At 41.9% G+C, this 20,841-nt stretch overlaps 1 protein-coding gene across 4 annotated transcripts in view; it reads left to right on the top strand.

Annotated features, from left to right (window-relative positions):
* CAPZB (capping actin protein of muscle Z-line subunit beta) overlaps nt 1-20,841 on the top strand; it is a 185,091-nt gene that overhangs the window by 30,925 nt on the left and 133,325 nt on the right. The gene's annotated exons all lie outside the window — the stretch shown is intronic.

Genomic DNA, 20,841 nt, shown 5'->3' with positions numbered 1-20,841 from the left:
TGAAGTAAATGTTTTTTCCACGTGAATGGCATTTCACTAACAATTGTCACTGAGCTGATATGAATCTGTTGGTGGCTGTGCATTGAGTAGGTAAAATGAACATGCTTCATTTATTTTTTCGTTTTATGTAGCACAAACAAGACCCAAATTGGTGGCGGAGCGCATTACACAAGAACATATGCAAAACACAAGTACAGCTATGTATGGTACATGAGCAGTTCAGGAAAGTGGGATTACAGTCGCTGCAAATAGGTGTCGGGAAGAAGTATTTTGATCAGTTAAGAATGGAAATTGTGTGGTAATTTCCCAGGCAATGAAGGGGCCAGAAATCTGTAAACTGAAGGCGTTCAGGCCTACAGTTTGCCACTTAGGTAGATGGTAGTTACTTCTCACCGTGGAGCCACCACCAACCCTAACCAGTCAACTTCTACCTATGATGTCAAATCATCAGAATAGATTGAGTAGAGTTGCATCCTAGTTCTTAGACTGAGGCTGACTCATTAACAAATATTTTTTTAGGCTTATGCCATTCTTGTTGAATTGAGGTAAAATTGTATTAGTAGATGTGCAGGTGGCCATATCTTCTTTTTTTTTTTTTCTAACATACCGCTTCCATTGTGATTCATAGATGTCTAGTTTCATTATGCCGGGTAGCAGTCTGCCCTTTCTTGGTATACTAACATGATCACCTACTGGAAGCCCTGAGGTCTTCCCCAAGAGCCCTGGTAGCATCAAGCACCCTATTTGTTGACCTGCTTCTTTACTGCTTTTCTCTCACTCATCCAGTTGCACCAGGAAGTCTTGCATCGCACCACCGTCATTGCACGATTGGGGACCTCCCCCGATTCCCAGGAGAAAGGCAATCACAGAGAGTGCTCCTCTGCTGGGCTTATTTCTGCACCATAGCACTTTAATCTGAACCATGTGCTAGGTCAGTATTTATCTTACTCCCCTGTTAAGGTCTGGATTCGGCGACTCACTGATTATTCATTTTATTCAGTAGACAGAAGCAATTGCAACAGAACCAAGAATGCTTTCTCAAGCACTGGCTTACCCTGTCTTACTGTAATGTCTGGGCTACTTTCCTGTGTTCGTTTGTTAAATGTGTTCGCATGATGTGGTCTTAGCCACACAAACAACAGGTTGCTTTAGTTTACAAGTAACACACCAACAATAACATTACAGCAGAAAGAGACCTTCATTTGCACAGAAGAGTATGTTGAACTCTGAAAAGTATGTATTCGGGGCTACTCTAGAAGGATGGCAAGTTAAAAATTTAAACTGATATTTTGAGGTAGCTGTTTGTACAGTTTCTCGTGTGTGATACATCCCACTTAAAAGATCATTCAAGTTTCAAGATGATATGGGTTCGGACATTTATTTGCAGTTTTGACTAGTGGGGCTGCAGCATGTAAAGTGTGCACATGTAGTTTGATCAGATTTAGAAAGACCAACCAGTAGTGCATTTCTGTTTTGGAGAGATTTGACAGTTTTAATACCTAAGCTGCATTCCCAAATTGAGTTTTTTAATAACAGAATTTTGCTGAAGAGACACAGGTGAGTTTGGAGGTAAACAGAATCAGTCTGGTTTTGCTCAGTGATGAAGCCTATTGATGAGTTAAAGAGGGCCTGAGACAGAGACACTGAATTTTGTACCTTTTTCCTTAGTACTTTGAAGAAGGCATCTATCTACAAACAGCTAAAGAATGTAGAGTGTTATTTCTATCATCAGGTTTGTCGATCATTGTGATGGCTTTTAATTGGCTGTCTTGAAAGGCACAGAGCTGATGTAGTGTGTGGTGGTGGGGGATGGCCAAGTGTGAGGTGTGCCTGACTTTGAGACCTTTGGTAGTACTCTAATTTGGATTCAGAGATGCCGATAATCATTGCTAGCCTTTCCAGAAACTTAGCCTTTGGAGGTAGATAGTGTCAAAGGACCAAAAGTAGTTGACTGAGTTTTTGAGGGGAATTTGCAGAGAAAAGTTTGATTCCTGGACATCTTTCATCTGAAGCATGTGGCTCCTATATATAAAATGTATGGTTGGGCTTCACCTTGAGCTTTGGGGAATGCTGCTCACGAAAGAGATGTCAGCATTTAGGCAGTGCTTATGGCTTTGGGGGGAGGCCAGCTCTGGCTTCCTTGTCTAGAAGCTTGAGTAGTATTCTTTAGTCCTCTTGCCAGATGGATGTGGAATCGACATGGTGCGCCAAGGTAGCACACTTCCCTGTGTTCTTGCACAGAATGGCTTGACCTTTGCATGTTTGTGCAGCTTCTGGGCTGGGTACAAGGCGTAAACCTCACTAGTGGTCACAGAGCATATATGATGCAGTCTGGGCCACTCTGACTGTCACCTTCTCCAAGTGTTTGACTATACTTGCTATGTTGGAAATATGCTGGTTGATGGTGAAGTTTGAAGGATACAGCCTTGCCTTTTTTTTTCTTTGTCATGGAGGAGCAACACTGACTGCTATTTTGGCAGTAGCAGGCTGTTTCATTGTCATAATAAGTCCTAAGATAGAGAGACAGGGGGTTTTAAGGATGTTACAGCTTTTCTAATGGCATGGATAAGATTGGAAAACAGTACCTTAACTTTGTTTTGATCCTTTTGGTCATTTCAATTCACTGACCCAGCAATATGAAGATGTGGTAAGTTGTTGCAGGTTTTTCCCAAGTGTCCGATTGATCACTGTTGGTATTGCGTGTTTGTTTTGGAAATTTTACATTGGTTCAGGTCCTTTTTGTCCCTACATGGTTTAACACAGTAGGTTCTTGTGAGCTGCTTTTTCTTCGCATCCTATGGATAGACCTGAACAGTAGAACAAGGGAGTATGTGGAATTGGCATTACACTTTGTAAGCTGCAAGTTAAACTGCACTGAAATCGCCCCACATTTTGTCAAATATATCATGGACAGGATATATTATGCATTTTATTTTCTCGACAATAAGAGGAGGCGAGTAAACTATTCTTAAATTGTGGAGCAAGTTCTAATTCCAGGTTTTCAGGATTATCAGTTCTTTCTCACCATGAAAGCACTGTATACTACATTGCCATTTTTTTTTCCAATTTTGTTTAAAAAGTCCAAGTCGGTGTTTTGAAAACTAAAGTATTGTCACAAAGGCATGGAACTACACGTTGCCCTCATGGGAGTATTTGAACAATCTGCGATTTTATGATTCTCTTGGGTTTGAGGCTTTTTCAGACAAACTAGTTGGGCCCTTTGCTTTATGGTAGTTTGTCCAGGCTTGCTTACTTTTGTAAGCCTGCACGTTTCGTAAGCTTCGCATGCTTTGTGCTCTTTAGAGAGCCACACGAGATAGGCCAATTAGAGGTCGCCGTAGGAATTGAACTCGGCAGGCTCTTTTCTATCGTACCATCGGCTATGGTTTAGACTCAATATGTTAACCATAGCCTGTACTGTAATAGCCACTCCATTTTTTGAAGTGACCTGGACATCATCCCACTCTTTAAACCCCTCTCATCCTTGAAAGTGGGAGGTTGTTTTTTGGAAAGCTAGACAGGAGCTGCCAATTATGCGAGGTTGTTATTGGGTTTGACTGGTTTACGTCCTCTTTTTGGGTGTGGATCTTTCGGTTTGAGCTAGTAAGGGTAGTTTTGAGGCTAGTAAGGGCTGTCTGTATTTTTCTTTTGCATACAGTCTTGTGTACTGGAAATGTTAAAGAGTGAATGGAAGGTGGTGGTAGCAGAAGGTGGAGGGTGACTTTTGGGCCAAGGGCGGTGATGTTTGATGCTCTCTATTGAAAGCTCCCCGTCAAGAAACGGGATCTCCTCTTTGAGGTTAGTGGACCGGTGCTTCCACCATTGCTGTGCCCGGGCAGGCACACGGGTTTTCTAATCTATCCACGGTGGCCAGCGAGAGGCCTCTGTGGTTCGTGCTGTGCCTCTCCGTCTCCTCGTTTAAGCTGACGGAACCTGATCTGCTGCTACCTGCCATCCCTAGTTATTTTTGCATTGATGCATTCTCGGCATGGAAGGACGTGTTGCTGACCCCAGCACTCTGCACTAAGGGGAGCTGACGGGCAGTGGGCGGCTTACCTTGCGCTGGGCTCTCTCCAGGCAGCCGCCACATACCTCACAGCTCAGCACTCTGCTTATGCGAGAAGCACGAGGGGCGATCTGGTTCCCGCGCTGCAGGATAGACACTAGGGCCTAATAATTTTGCGACCGCTACAGATTGCAAAACCTTCTCAAACGTAAAGACACTTTACCGATTGGCGCCATTTCCGTGCGTTTTGGGAAACGGTACAAAGGCTAGCTAGCGCAAAAAGTGTGTGTGTGTATTAGTTACTAGAGTCCAATTCCTCCCCTTCATCTAATACAAGTGGGCCGTGCCTTAGCTTATGTAGCTTATTGAAGGGGCTGTGCGTGGTTTTAGATGTATAGCCTATATGCAGTGTAATATACTATTTTCAGTACAACTGTAGTGTGTGCTGAGTGGCCGTTACTCACGAAAGTTGAAGCCTCCAGTGAGTCATGTTAATAAAAATGTATATTTTTTTCACATCTGTAGTGTTTCTTCGTGTGTATTTGCTTTATCAGTTTGTATTTAACATACGGTTAACAGTATTCATTTAACCGGAATGGAAGGGATTACACTTGTGCATTGCGGTAAAATCGCGTTAGAGAAAATTTGGGATTTAATGTGAATTGTTTCCCTCTGTGAAGAAAGTGTGCATGCACCGTGTGAGGAAATAGTGTTTAGCAAATTTCACTTTTGCTGTTTGTGGTAATAGGCTCCAGTTTGACTCTTCCACTTTAATAAATGTGTGACCGTGCGTAAAACGTATTTCATCCGCGGGGGATTTGTATTCTCGTCTTGTTCCTGTTGGTCAGAACTCCAAATTGATAATTCTTTCGGTTTTGTCTCTGCAAATTGAAGATTAGTGTAAGATCGAGAAATAGGAGATCATTATTACCCAGGATGTTTTTTTCTTGGTCGTAGTTCACAGGCTAGATCCTAACACAACCTTCCCTAGAAACGACGAGGCTGCACGCACGAGTGCCCCTCAGAGGTAGCCCACTATTGAGTCTCGTTTGCATTCTGGCTGCAGATCACAATTATTTCTTTGCACTCATTGCTTATATTTGAAGAAACCTTTCAACACTTCATTTTCGTAGTCTTTACTATTTCTCAAATGAGCTTTTCTGTTTACCTTCGTTAAAATGGTGCCTCACTTGCTGAAACGGAAAATTGTCTTGGAACTGCCTGAATGCAATGTGGCCACATGAGTGACCACCCTTTGATAAATATTGGGCTGCGTGTCTCTCAGTGATTCCAGGACCATACTTGTTGCCAGCTTTCTTTGCTTTCCTGGCACTTGTGGCTTTTTACCATGCCTTAAAACATTATCACGTCGATTAAACCAGCATTAGCAAAGCCAGTAGATCTCTGCAATGCAAGACGTATTATCTTTGGTCAATATGTTACATACAGCATTGCATGGCCAGATGGTAGGTGTTCTCCAGGCAGATGCAACACCCAAGCGCCCACAGCTGATGCACCATTACTTATTTGTGTAATCACAGCCATGAACACTTGCGTTGGTACCACCACGAGGCACTTATCCTGTAAGTGCGGGTGGAGGAGACAGTGCACATGCGTCTCAATGCAGGTGGCTGGCCCTGCAGCGAAGAGCAAGTGCATCACTGACCTACAGAAGAGTCCTGGCGCAAACTGCCATAGAGAAGAAATGGCACTTCCACTACTGGTAGAGGGATGCTAACGCTGTCCAGGCAGAGAACAGTGCAACCACAGATTTCTGTATAAACGAAGGCTGTAAAGTAAAATTAACACGTTCTTCTGAACTTGAAAGTCTTAATGTTATATGCAGTGGTGCAGATTTTAATTTTACTCAACGCTGAGGTCACAAAAGGTTACTTTGTAGGTCAAAACAGAAATGGAGCAAATATCAGATCTGATGCACAAAAAATTAAATTGGAAATAGAGCCATCAAATTATCTTAAAAACAAGTTTAAAACATAAATATAACATTTTCATCTGGAGACCTCTCACATCATACTGAAACTCCCAACAGCGCAATAAACAAGCAGGCTAGGCCTGACGTGACATGTAGCTAAACTGTAGCCTTCTGCAATACCAAACAACTAGAATCATCCCACATTTAAAACATGGAAGACTGTTCGCTTTTATAGAAGGGCATTCTAATATAGCAAAAAGAACAGTGGGCTGAAAGGGAGAAAGTTGAATTGTTAAAGTGAAACATTAAAATTACTATATATTGAAGCGTTGCAATACCAAAGGTGGTGGTTGTTTTTTTTTTCTTTCTTTGTTTTGGGCAATTGTTCATAGTGCAAACCCGAAGAGATTGGTGTGCTTTACATGAGCATCAGTTACATTACACAAGGACACATTCATGTTTGGTAGGCACAGGAAGATTAAGTGATTTACCCAGAATCACTGGATTTTGAGCTGACCCAGACTCGAACCTGGTTCCCAAGTTGGAAAGTCGGCAGCTTGGGCCGCTACTCCCTATCCTCTCCCAAAGGTTTAATCTTTCACCCAAAATTTTTCTTGAAAGATAAATGGTCAGTAACTCTTCACAACAGACGAGCACTGCAGCTGCCAAAATGTTCTAAAGTATGAAAGCAAGACGGAAATTTCAGTAGTCGTTTTTTTGAATCCATACTAATGAAAACTGGAGACAAAAATTTCAATCAGTTCACACTAAAGAATACCCTCTGCTCTTTCAAAACTTAGACTTGGGTTGACATGTTAAAGCGTTCATCGCCACTCTGCTGTTGAATATCAATAGCAGGTAGGGAGCCAACTAAAGAGCCCTGCAAAACACACTCCAAACACATCAAGTTAGAGAGAGTCTCTGAAATTTCACTTTGTGTCTCCCTGAAGAAACCGTAGGAAGAGCTTAGAATGAAAGTGGGGATCAACACTGCAAAAGTTTGTGACACTTTAGAAAAAACCATACCCACTATTCTCGAGTGACAATTATTCATATTTTTTATATATAAAATGTCATTTCCACAAGTTAATAAACGAAATGCTTAATTCTGTGGATCTAGTACATCCCAAAAATAGTTTAATATAACAGTTTTAATGTGATTGCACAAAGAACGATACACACTGGCTCACAGCCTTTGTCTGGCATAGTGTTTCCATGATCACCACTCTGAAGATTTTCAGAACTCAAATTAAACGTGATCATCTTTAATATTCAAGAACCTGCTGAAACTGGTACATTTTTGAAATAGTGGTATAACCGGTAAATGTATGTTTAGCAAAGTGTGAATACTTTAAGTAGCAGTGTTAGACCTGGAGGACTTGTCATACTTGCTCAGTTCTATATTGGTGAGCTGTAAGAGTAAACCCCTCATCATACAAAAACACTAGCCATTTATAGAGCCCAAAATATAAAGTAACATTTGAAAAACAAATTGCCCAGTAAAAGGAAAAACTCTGTCCCATGCTGAATGAACAAGGGTTTCCCAGTCATGTTGGGATAGTGCAGAATTGGGTAAACTTCCTCTGAGGCAACAGCACCAAGTGCTCTGATTCTCCAAGAAGCGCTGCACTCCTGATGAGGATGTGCAGGACCCAAGGCTGTTCCGAACATGTGAGTGCCTGGCAAGCCAGCCACGGCATCCTCAGCGGGCCCTGGAGCTTGCAGCCACAGCCAACCTGAGCTGACATGGGAAGCAATGGCTCTTTCCTTGCTCCCAGCAGATCATCTTCTCCTGACTTGCGCTCCTACGATTTTAACATGTGGAGGAACGGTCCGCCATTTTAAAATAAAAAGTAGTTCCAAAACAATGGCTGAAAATGGCCACTGCATATGTTTACAAGTAGTTGGGCGGTGCACTCTGGCAGGGCTTGACACTGGAAGAGGCATGACATATATATGCCCTTGACAAATGGGGTGAACGAAAAATGGAGCGACGATGATGCCAGCAAATGAGAAGCCTATTGGTGGGCTGTAAGCCCACAAAGGAGATACAGCATGTCTTGCTCGGTTCGAGGTAGCACATGCGTGCCTTCTAGAGCTCAGACCTAAAAAAATAATGGTCTAGAATGTGACTTTGAGTAATGGCTGTGATTAAGTCAAGCAATCCACCTATCTCATTTTTGTTTTTCAGATTAAAGAAGCAGCTGTAGGGGACACCAACTTGACAAAAAATAGATAAGCTCTTCTAGTAAGAAATATGTACTGCGGAACAGTTGTCCCAAGAGATTATTCAAGGTGTAAGCAATGTCTGCAAAAGATGTTGGCAGTAACTGTTGCAAAGAAATGAAAGTACACCTGTAAACTGAAAGTACAAGAATGCATCTGTTTGATACGTTCACATTTCTGTTTGGTATGTTGCTTAGGAGCAGTTGCTCATCTTGCATACATGGAACAAGTACAGTTGCCTGTCATCTATCAGTGTCCTTTCACTGGCCGCCTACTTGTAGAGGTATATCCATTTGTTTAACTTATAATCCAGTGCTTCATAAGAGTGAATGGATGCAGGCCCTCTCCACACCTCCCCTGTCCCTCCCAGCTGCTCCTTCGCCCTTGTTTTTGACCTATCCCTTGCACAGCCTCCTGCAACCTTGATGCTTGCCTGTCCCTCCCACCACTTCATCCCTCCCATCCTGTCTCCCTGTTGGCCAACTGCTGCATATCATAGCACTCTTTTCTGCAACTTTTAGCTATATTGCACAGAAGCCAGCGTTGCTGTGCAAATGAGCTAAAAGCATTAAAAAGCCAATAGCTCTTAGGTGAGAGCTACTGGCTTTTTCAATGCTTGCAATTTATAGTGGTCATACAGCCATAGGATCCTTAAATAGGTAGGTGTTTCCATCTCACGTCTGTGTGCTATAATGTTGGTGAGCCTATCATGTGTCCCCCAGGAAGTCTGTGGGTCTCATGTGAGTAGGCATGAAAGACAACCCTCTCCATTTTTTTGTGTCTTACCTACAGGGCGCATGCGCTGAGAGACATTTTATTTACATTATGTGGGCTTACACCCGGCCCACAGCATACCATTAGTTGTTTGTGATGTCACTCTGCTCTACCCCACGCTACACACCATTCCACACCAAATATCCCCATCCCTCTCTGCCGCTCCACTCTGCCATGCCAAGCTCTACTCTGCTGTGAAACATTTTATTTACAATATGTGGGCTTACACCCGGCCCACAGCAAAACATTAATTGTTTTTGTTGTCACTCTACTCTACCCCACTGTATTCTACCCCATGCTACACACCATTCGACACCAAATCACCCTACCCCTCTCTGCCGCTCCACCCTGCTATGCCAAGCTCTACTCTTCGCTGCACCACTAACTTTCAGCCATGCTGAACAGCAGCCATGCAGGAAGTACCAATTAATATTTTTCAGCTTTCTCTTGAACACGAGGGTAAGTGCCAGGTGAACATCTGCAGGAGGTGAATTCCAAGGTGTTAAGACTGTGAATGCTTGGCATTTCATTTTTAGGTTCGACCTGTTGTAATCTATTCTGTGGACTTTAACCATGCCCATCACTTTCATTCGTTCCTGAGGCTGCCTTTCAAAAATCTCTTGATGTAGTTGGTAAATGCTTTCCGTTTGTTCTGCCTTGAGGCTGTTTTGTTACAGCCATGGGGACTGACCTTGTTAGATGAATTATTGCTTGATCAGCCAGATAGCTTTTTGTCCGCACACTATTTTTTCTTTTTCCTCGCTACTATGCTCATGGCGGTATGTTGTTTCTTTGTCTTCCTTAGTTTCGGGCATCTTGTTTCTTTATTAACAGTTTTATGTAGTGTGAACTCGACACAAAGTTATTGGAGCACTTTTGTGTTTGCAGTTTTCTATAGCTCAAACTCAATACAAAGGTATTTAAGCACTTTACTTGAGCACCAGTTACAGTAATCAAGAACAAATTCTTTTTTGGTAGCAAGGGAAGATTGCGTCATTTGCCCAGAACCACAGGATGTTGAGTTGGCGATGAGATGTGAACCGTGTTCCCCTGCTCCAAGGTCGGCAACTCTGGCCCATATGCCACATCCTCTCCCCTAGGGTTCTTTGTCTTGCACGTTTAAGACAGTCTGGGAATAACTTTTTCTTTTTTTTTTAATATAGTCCTTGGTTATAAAGGTTCTACCATTTCTTAGCACTGCAGAGCTTGCGCCATTCTTAACAAAATTGCTAAAATGTATTTGCAGTTAAGCTGCCTCTTTAGTTATTCTCTTTGTTTTTAAAAGTTAGGCTGGTATTGCCAATGTAGAGGAATAATAAAAGTTTAACACCCAGAAATATATGAATGCCCCCTTTTCTTTGCTCCTAACTCTTTCTTTCGTTCCCCTCATTCTCTTTGTGGCTTGTTTGGTGCTATAAAGGTGTAGGTAACACACTAAAAAGGGTTGCATCTCCAGGGTATCGCAGACAGTCTATAAGAATGAGGCAAAAGCACTACTAAGTTGGCGGCCATGTGTTGTCCTCTCTCTCCTCCAGCAACAGGCCTGGGAGGGCTGCTGTGGCACCTGTTATACATCCACCACAATCCAAACCAAAACACATAGGTAAAAGATAGTTATTTACAACGCCAGTAGCTCTAACTCTCTCAAACGTCAGACCTATTACATTGCAAATGCTTGTTTTTTTAAGTGGTGGTGTAGGGTAGATTCTAGTCTTGTCCTGCGACTTATGGTGGCTTTCTTAGAACAGTGACTGTGTGGAATCCTTTTACTTCCTGACAGTAGTACTCCCTGTTTGACTACACATGCAAAGATGCACTTTCTCCCCTGCGGAAGATACCCTAGACACATTCTGCAATTTTACCAGATTCGAGATTCAATTTCTGTACCCCTTGTCTCTGAAATATTCCACTCTTTGAAAGGGGATGGTTTGTCTCTAAGCTGCTAGTCTAAGGTTTATTTTGCTTTTCCAGAATGATATAGTTAGCCAGGCTTCCTTAAAACCCATTATTTACCTAGTCATTGATCCAACAAGTGGAGCTTTTAACTTTTTCTTTTGATAACACGGTTATAATGCACGGATGTAAATGGAGTTCTAACAAAATGGCACACATACTACAGTTTTGAAGTGTTTGGACCATTTGCCAGTTCACTTAACTTTAATCAGTTTTAAAGGCATTCAGGATGCAGTAAACCTAACTATACCATATTTTTCATCCCACAGCAAGCATGATACGAGTTATTTATAATGACTTTACTGGTTATGTATACATTTTCCACCCTGCTCAGCTACACATTTGAGTTAATGCAAGTTTGTCAAGATGTATTCAGCCTGTTCCAGAACTAGATTTAGTAAATGTTGTAGTGGCTAGGAAAGGGCACAGGATTGTATAGTAAATCGAGTGTCAGTGGGCAAATTAGCATAATTCCAACTTCCGAGGGAGAGGGATGAAGTTCTGAGAGAAGCTTCCATGCTCCTGCAATAAGACCAACACTGTCTTGTATTTGTCTGTTTGGCTTCTATGAACTCGTAGTGAAGGCAAATTAAGCATCCTGACTTACTGAATAAGGAAGAATCTCTGCTGTAATGAGCAATGTTTGGGAGGTTAGCGCAAATGGACTCTCTTTTTTGGGAGACCCAAATAATTTCTTGTCCTACCAGAATCCGTTACCTTCTTGGGTCAGTTTGACTCCTCATCCTTATTTCTCTTCTCAAATGACCTTCTGGTTGTGTGATGCCTATCTCATGGATGTAGTCTCTAAGTATAAGCAAAAGAGTATTCTCTTTGGAAACACAGCTGGTGGATGTATCTAATGGCACTTAAGCTTGTGAAATAAATTGAGTTCCATTTTCATTTGAAATGATTGAAATTGTGGTGACTCACTTAAAGTACTTACACTATGAGCCAACGAGTCCTCATTTCTTTTCATATGTTGCCTTTCTTGGGCATGCCATTTTATGAATTTGGCATTTACCATCTTCTTGTCCAATGACCGGCTGATGCTGTGTACAGTGGAATGTGGTGTTACTGTAAGTAGGCACAGGAAGGAGTCTCCTGGCACTGGTTATGTTGTACGACGACTGAAAACTGCAAAAAAAATTGTCCATGGTACACTGTGCACCTGAAACTGGCTGTGCTTTAGAATTTCATCCTTTGATGAAATGTGTTCCCTCATTTAATTTAGGGGTTCAAAATTAGAATGAGCAAAGTCTGATAACAGACTGGCAAAGCAAGTACGTTTTCACTTTTAGGCGTGTGAAAGCTTGTTTGTCAATGCTATTAGGCATTGGTAAAAGGGAGAAAATGCTTGGTTGTAGCTGTGCTACCACAATGTCAGAAAATGCGTTTACATGCATCACCATGCATCATGACCTGGCAGACTTTTTTTTTCCCCTTTAACTTTTAACCGACTGTTCCCTTATGGAGGAAGCCAATGTTATAGTGGTAAAGGTTAAAAGTAAAATGCGGAAGCACATTAAATAAAAATTTGGAGCAGCCTGCCAGCAAATTGGAGATGCTGAGTGTCCCCCAAAAAAGTTTTTTTTTTTTTTTTTAATTCAGTGATAAAGTGCTTGATGGTGTGTAGTCAATGCCGGAGTTGTTCAGTGAGGTAGGACGGAGAGCAACAGGCGGTTACAAAAATAAGAAAGTGGGGAGAACCATAAATCGCAGGGTGCTGAATTTGAAAGGTGGACATTGCAGGAAGTGGAATGAAAGCCATTGAATAACAATCAAAGGAGATTGACAAAAAAGCAAATCAATAGTAATCTTTGGATCTGACCCAAATCCCCTGTAAGTATTGGTATTGTACTCGGTATGTCTTTAACACAACTAAAAGCTGTCAGTATGTGAGACCACAAATGTGCCTTAGCTGCTTTAAAGGGGCAGTTCATCGTGCATATGGCTGTAGGTTTTTTCCCCATCCATGACCCTTGACTTGCGATTTTTTTCTGCGTTTTTTTGGCTTGCGTGTTCCACCTTCTCAGTCTCATCCTCCGACTTATTTTGGTGTGGCAGTTGATGGGCTTTCTTTTTTGAGACTGCTTCGTTGATTGGAGAGCTTTTATTTGAGTAAATTATCTGAGCTTTGTTTTTGTGAATCTCTAACATTGCCTCTGCCATGTCCCATCTCCGAGTGGGGAATTTAACATCTGTTATTTTCTTGGTTATTCCATTAAATGCCTGAATGCCATTTTGTTAAAAACTGCCTAAACATGAAAATGCTCTGTGGTTGCTTTGTTTCTGTTCGGTTAGAAATGCCTCACCGTGGACCACTGAATAGGACTTTTCTTTTTAGAAAGAACACTTGTTTTATATGCATTGTCTATTTATGCATCTTCATTTCACTAACAACAAAAATGTTGTGCTTGGACTGTTAAAAGAGAAAATAACTTCACATTCCTCCCCCCTTTTTTTTTGTTGAAAAACTCCCACGCCTGTTTTGGGACAGTTGGCAACTCACTTTGACTCCATCTGTTACATGTAGATGAAATTGTTTCCAGAAATCTAGTCTGTGATCCAAACTGGAACCATATGAGAGTCCTAGTTTAGAAGTACTGGGGTTGGAAGGCTGATTAGCTGGTGACGTTAATCAGTGAGAGCTTCTTAGAGGACTGAGACGTCAGTCAGTGAGAGGTAATAGTTTGGTTTATCGTTTCTACCAAGATTTTAAAAGCTGCTTTGATGTTCCTCTCTGTACCATACAGACGGTATCTGACTTGCTATGTTTTGTCCTTTTAAACATTGCTACATTGACAAGGGCAGACCAGATAAACAACCCAGAAAAATAATCTCCAAATAATCCTTAAGAGTACTTAGTGTCTTCATGCCTTGACAGAGGCGTTCTTCTGTCCAACCAGAAATATAGTGAGCTGTTGAAGAATAAGGCTCCTAGTTTCTTCCCGTGAAGTACTTCATTCTCATTTAGTCAGTTTTTTTTTTTTCATTGTCATATGAAAACAGACAATAACAGGATACACGTAAGAAGAGGATGCGAAACAAACAGTATTGGAAAACAATAGCATTCAGGTATGCAAGTCCATAGACAAAAGGTGTACAGGTGGCATAATCTTCACTAGTTTATTGCAATGAATCCTACTACTCAACCATGCCGATTCAGATGGATAAGTTGTGCTACCCCAGTAAAGTGCAATCTAACGTTTAGCAAGGAGCAGAGCAATAGCAGTGAAGTGGCGAACCGTCTTGGGAACATCATCAACATATCCCAGATGAGTTGGTTGGGGAGGGGGGGGAGTGGGGAAGAGGAGTAGAAGTGGTGAGCCTATTGTTGTAGATAGCTAGGAGAAGATCTTGGTCCAGTAGCCACCCACCAAAGGTCATATCCAGATCAGGTGAGTGAAGTCAGCGTCATGTACACAACATTTGGGGCATTGAGAGGAACATGTATGATCGAAGCTCACTGTCTCGTGGAGTGACGTAAGCCTGGTGTAGCAATTTGTAATGCAGAAGTTTGTGTTTGATTTATGGAGACTACTTTAGTCTGTGTGCAGCAATAATACCAAACTTTGTGAGAAAGTGGTTGCCCAAGGTCACGGTCCGAGGCATCATGCATCCGTTTGTCCGGTTCAGGCTTAAATGTCACACAAGTGTGGCACAATTTGGAGACCATGTGCACCCTATCAGGATAAGTAATGGTGAGTCAAGGGAGGGAAATCATCTGGAGCGAGGGGATAGGAGGGCATGCATGAGCATAGTGTGGTTATATAGGCACTGAATCACAAAGCAGTCCATTAACAAGTAGCATCACGGAACCGGGCATCGTCAGCATGAGAAAGCACATGGCTATCCGGGGTAAAGGTCGCCAGTAGTATGCAGATTGTATTGGGATAAAATGTGTTGATACAGTTTTCCCTGTGTAAGAGGGAACCAAGGATTGTTAGCTAGTGGAATGTAGGAGAATAGAGCTCCCCCCTCCACCCCCACTGTAACTCCACCCCCAACAGTACCCCACCTCTCAATCAGACAATGCTACAGTAATATCACAGATAGTACATATCATTGAATGATACATTATCTTAGTCGTCAGGAGCTGGTCTCCTATAGAGCTGAGGGCTTCATTATCGACAAGCTTCAAAAGTAATGCTGGTAACTTTATTGTTCATTGTACATTACCTGAGTATTCCCACAAATGGTTCGAATATCTTCTCATGTTTACTTTTGTGGGCAGCGCCTTATTTGATAATTAGGCATTTCGATCAGTGATCAGCTGTCCATTTCCCTCAGCCTTCCTTTATATACGGTTCTGTGGTGGATCTCCAAATCGTAGCTATGTTTATGTTTGGCTAAGAAAAAGCCTGCAGTCATCAGGATCTTAAAACTTCAGCCAAGATCTAATTTGCTGACCAAGAAGAGTGAGGCAGCCAATAAAGGTCGTTCTTGACTGCAGTGAACATGTATTATTTGAGACTTTTTTTTTTTCCTGCAGAGAGGATAATTAGCCATCTTTCTGACACCTATCTTTTCCTTGTTCTCAAAATGGGAGAGAATGCAAAGTACTTAGCCGTGGTTAAAGTTGAAAAGAGTGTTTGTTACAGTGTTTGTCCTCGCCCTATAAAAGTCTGTTTTTGGCATCCATTTAAGTAATAACTAGTTAAAAAGGCCCCAGCCGTGGTCGGTTGCCCTTCGTGTTACAAGACCTAAAGCTGATGGTACACCTCTCTGGGTGCTACGAGCCTATCTGGCAAGCTGTTGTGCATAGGTCCTGTTTATTCGTGCAACGCATAGAACAGGTAGTACGTTTGTCCTATTTGAATGCCCACTAAAACTGGTATGCAATAACTTTTCTGTGATTGGGGTTAGAATCAGTAAGGTTTTCTTGGTTATCAGCATCTTTCACAAATGATGTGGGCTGCAATAGTGAATGAACTTCTTATATTTCGGTGAATTGGGTGTGTAGATGCTGTTGGCTAGCCTAAGTTCTGTTAGGGCAACCAGATACTGGTTTGCAAATCCAGTTTCCAACAAAACCTACAGTGTGCATGTATGATTTTAATTTTCAGGCCTCATAAGTACCGGAGTACCAGTGTCATTGTGAGAATCTGTGGGATCTGGTGCTTTAATCCTACTTTTGCAAGTTAGTAAGAAGGCGTATCCAAATTGAATGTTAGTCAGTGGCATACAGAGATCTCTAGGTGAAGAGTTTTGTTCTTAAAAAGGCAACTCATCCTTCCGTACTTCCAGTGTTGGTAACTTGAGTGTCATTAAAATGAGTAATCTCGGCACTTGTTTTATATTGTTTGGAAATGCCAGAAAGAGTGAAGTGCTACTATATAAAAACTTCTTGGTTGGGGCTTTTGGATGCTGATGTACTTGTGTTATGGTTTGTTAGCTGCTGGTGTGCTTGTCATATTTGCGGTCCGGAATCTTTGATGGTGTTGTGTAAGTATGGTTTCCATGGTTGACGTCCGTGGATGATGGAGGTTGCTGAGCTAGCCTTATTGTGATAATTTTTACAGCGTCCGGTTGGCAGTCTGCATTTTTTCATAGTAAGGCTTGGTGGGGGTTTGTGGCCTAGTGCTGTTGACCATGTGTCTTCGTCCTTTTCTTTTCTATAACAAGAGCTATTTATTTTGAATGCTAATTATTCTGAGTTGCTAAAACAAATTTTCAATGTTACACCAGTGACCAATTGAGACAAGATTTATTACGGGTCATTTCATGCAGTATTACAAACAATGTCTTGGTGCATCAGGCAGGGTCAAGTAATTATGTCTAAAATAATAATCGTGATTATTTGTAATTTTGAATGCCTACATCCTTTTTAATTTTTGAAACACGCCTAATTCAACCAAGCAAATACATGTAATTTACTAAGTTGGGCTCCAGGTAGCAGAGCGACTTTCAAGTAACTGGAGACTTACCAGTAGCTCCAAAGCTACACTTTGGAGAACCTTACTCTAGAGTAGTTTCTTTTGTTGAATTCAATTTATTAATTCAATGTACATTAAAATGACTAATACCTGCTGCCTAAACCATTCTTGTAGCGTTTGGGGCCTGGAACATACTGAACTGTCACACTTGTAGGCGTTTTATGGTTAGTAGTTGTGTTGATACTGTCGGTGGCAGCACTGGTAGGGGCAGTGGGTGGCAAGCTGCAGTGATCTCCTGACGAGGGCCCTGGCACTTTTTTTTTTTTATAAATACAAATTAAGCACTGCAATGTGTTACGTGTTCCTTAAATCTGAGCGACTCGAAGTATGCACAGAACACGCACAAACCTCTTTCACTTCTGGCCAGGCATAAGCTTTCACAGCCTGTGCCACTCTGCCAGTTTTGGCACTGCCCATGCTTGGGCAGCGGCTAAGGACGGAGGTGAAGTGCAGTGTGCCCGGCGTGCAGCTGGTGGACAACACGCGGCGTTGAGCTCCTCGCCACATGTTCTGGGCCGAGAAGGCTCTGCTAATTTCCTGACGGGCTGGGAAGTTTGGCAGCAGATTAAAGGCATGACTTCATATTTCCCATATTCATTTAACAAGGGGGGAAAATGATGGCTTTTGCAGATATAAACATCCCGTCAGAAAGATAAACACTAGCGCTGGAGCTGCTTATGGTCCAGCACACAGGGTAGAACAAGGACGGGTTCACAAAACGTCTTTCCTTAAGAATATTTGTGTGAGGATGTGAACAAACCAGACGTTTGAGGCAGAGGGCAGTAAAGCATGCGGTGTGGTACTGGGTGAAATACTAAGCTGTTGGACTGTCGAGGGTAGGCGCTAGGGGCAGAGCAGGGGTCTCTTAAGGTTTGTCCAGGAAGATCATTGTGAAGTAGTTAGCAGAGTCGTCCCCCTTACTGATGCATCACAGGGGTACTAAGAGTCCACGATGAAGTCTCCAGCTGTCAGATTGTTTTGTAGACCCTGCACCACCAGTCTTGTGTGCAGAGTGATGGTTCTGTGGTTGTTTCCAGCCAGGTAAGCTACCTCGGTTCATCTGGTTGCAAGAAAAGTGTGGCGCAGTCGGACTGCTTTTCCTTGCCGCTCTGTGATAAATTTTTTCTTTTTTTGTAATTTAGCCATTCGTAGTTCCACAGCAACAGGTTTTTCTAGCCAGAAGATAGTAAACCAAGAGTATTGAGCTTGGCCAACAGAAGGACTTACCAACTGGAATTAAAATGAATGCTTTTGTTGTTCTATCTAGTTTAGTTATCCTTCTCTGAGATTGTACAGTTGATAACATAAAAAAATATATATGTTTTCGTTATATGAAAAGTAATGATCGGTATTGATGCGTGAGCATTACTATGACTGCAACATCTCCTTCTCTGGATCTAGAATCTTGGGGTGCTGTTACAAAACTGCAGCCACTTCCCTGCTCGTCTTTGGAGCTTAGATCGGAAGCAAAGCTTACCTCCTCATTTCGACAAAAACAAATTACTTGACTTTGGAAATAGTCATGCAACATTGGTTGAAGATGACTCGGGAAACCGCCCACCTTAATTAATGTCTAAAAGGGTTTACATATACAAACTACTAACTTATGGTTTTCTCAATTATGTTTTTAGTTTGGAGGGTTTGTACTGAAATCAGTTTTTTTATTTTTTATTAAGCGATCCCCTAGAGACACCCTAATTTAATTAGGACCCCTGTACCCCAGATTTTTTCTTTTCAAGGCGTCTTATTTTCACTAAAGCAATTGCTTACTTCTTCGTGCTTCTCTCCTTTCCCCCTCCTCGGAGGCAGAGTTCATTCTGGCGCACTTAACTCAGGCCAGAATGTGTTCTTCCATAACCTTTTGGCATCGAGATTCCTGTAACTCTGGCTAAGCTTGAACGTTAAAAAAAACAACAACAAAAAAAAAAAACACTAAGGATCGGCGGGATATGTAGATCTAGGTAGAATAAATGGGTCAGAAAGTGAAGGAATTAAGTGGAAGACAAGGAATGCCAAATTGCGTGGCCAGAAAACCTTTGATCGAGGTGATGTACTTCGGATCGGCGGGATAGGAGAGGTTATTGAGAAACGTAGTTTTGCGTGCGCGCTCTCTCTCTTTATCTCTCTCTCTCTTTCTCTCTCTCTCTCTCATGTTCTGCATGATTGTTCCTTTATGTTATGTCTATCTCTGTTAATATAGCACACAAATCACCCAAGAGGATATCCAGGCACTAAAGCAGGTGTTTAGGCAAGTGTATAATTCGAAGAGCCAGATCTTCAGCTTCTTCTAGAGCTCAAGAAGTGAAGAGAAGGGCTTTGATTTGTTATGGTAGGCCAACCCATGTTTTTGGTGTGATGTATGAGCGCTAACGATCTCCTTTACTGCTCTCGTAAATGCGGGGAGTATGCGCAAGTGAGGCTTGAGCGTAGGTGTCTGTCATGCTGGTGAAAGTGTATGTGATTGAGCTGCGGTGGACTAGTGTAGTGTAAGGCTTTGTATGTGTGCATGAGAAGTTTAAATTGGCTGTGGTTCCGAACAGGAACCTAGTGGACCTCTCTGAGGTTATGTAAAGTTATTTCTGGTTGTATAATGCACTAATCATCCGTGGGGTGTCCATTTGCTTTAGCAGGTGCTTAGGTGATGTCCTTTGAGAGTAATTCGATGAGCCAGGTCTTCAGCCTCTTGTGAAAGGCAAATGTGTTTTGGGAGGCCGTTCTGGGGTGCGATGGGGCTTCGGCATGTTAGATCGTGTATGACTCCTGCAGCTGCATTCTTGATGGTCTGGCTGGAATATGCATAGGAGCTGCTTGACTGTTCTGGCATTGAGTGCATTACCATTGTGTAGGTTCTGTCATTGGCAGCACTGACAGTGGGTAGTGCAAGCTGTAGTGGACTCCTGGCAAGAGCCCCTGCACTTATGTTTTTACAAAATAGGGCCCTGGCTTTCCACAGAATGGATAAAAACAGTGGTAATAATAATAGCCCAGGGGTGTGGAATTCCTAAAGCCAGTGCCCAGGACACACAGTTTGGTGTTGAGGACAACAAGTTTTCATGCCCCTTTTGTCCCTGGGACAAATAGGCCCAACCCCCTGCAGCACAAACCCTTTGACTGCCAGTTTATATCATGAAGCAAGGATGGGAATTGTCTGCAGTTGAGGTAAAATTTGTGTCCATATGTTAATACTGTTCGAACTTGTGTATATATAGGTCATTAATGCAAAGCCTTCATTATTTGGGTGAACATAGTAAATACCTGTTGTAAGCTCGGACTGCACAATTGAAAGGTTCCAATAAAAAAAAAAGTGTAGACACACATTTGAAAAGTTTAACAATATGAGGTTACGTATAATGCTCCCAGAATGCTCTCTGGTTAGATGCAAATATTTGCAGACACTTCAAAGCAAGACTGATTCTTTGCTTTCAAAATAAAATGTTCACAAAAAATGCATCTAGGAAAAAAAAAGTTTTGCAAAATTACTGTGAAATTTTAGGTACCATTTCTTTGAGCCTTAATTTAGTAAAATGGGTTGCTGTATGGCAGTAATTTCAAAAATTATTCTTAAGGGAAATTCAGTGTAACCAGTTTCAACAAGATTATGGGAAATATGAAAATAAACAAGCAAAGGCAGTAGGCCAACTATTGGTGGTCAGTCTTATGGCCAGGGCCACTGTAATTATGTGATTGTGCAGTCACAATGATTTTTGCATATTTATAGATTTTGCCGCTTTTACCACATAATTCATCATTTGCCACATGATCTAACACTAAAATGTGTTTGTAGCTCAAACGATTCACAAGTTAATAAAAATGTGAAGACACTTATTGCCACCCAGTGAAAGGCCCTTGCAAAGCTCAATTGGTGATTTCTCTTTGCTATATTTGGGGGTTAAACTGGTACTAATAAGGTGCAGCCAATGCCCAGAGAGTGTTACCAAGTTTTAAAACGCCACAATAATGAAGTAATGTTATTAGAAAATGTGCTGCGTTATGCCTCATAATTTGCCTTTTCT

Source organism: Pleurodeles waltl, chromosome 6 (assembly GCF_031143425.1).
Source record: "Pleurodeles waltl isolate 20211129_DDA chromosome 6, aPleWal1.hap1.20221129, whole genome shotgun sequence".
NCBI lineage: Eukaryota > Metazoa > Chordata > Amphibia > Caudata > Salamandridae > Pleurodeles > Pleurodeles waltl.
This window is presented reverse-complemented; position numbering and strand designations above follow the sequence as displayed.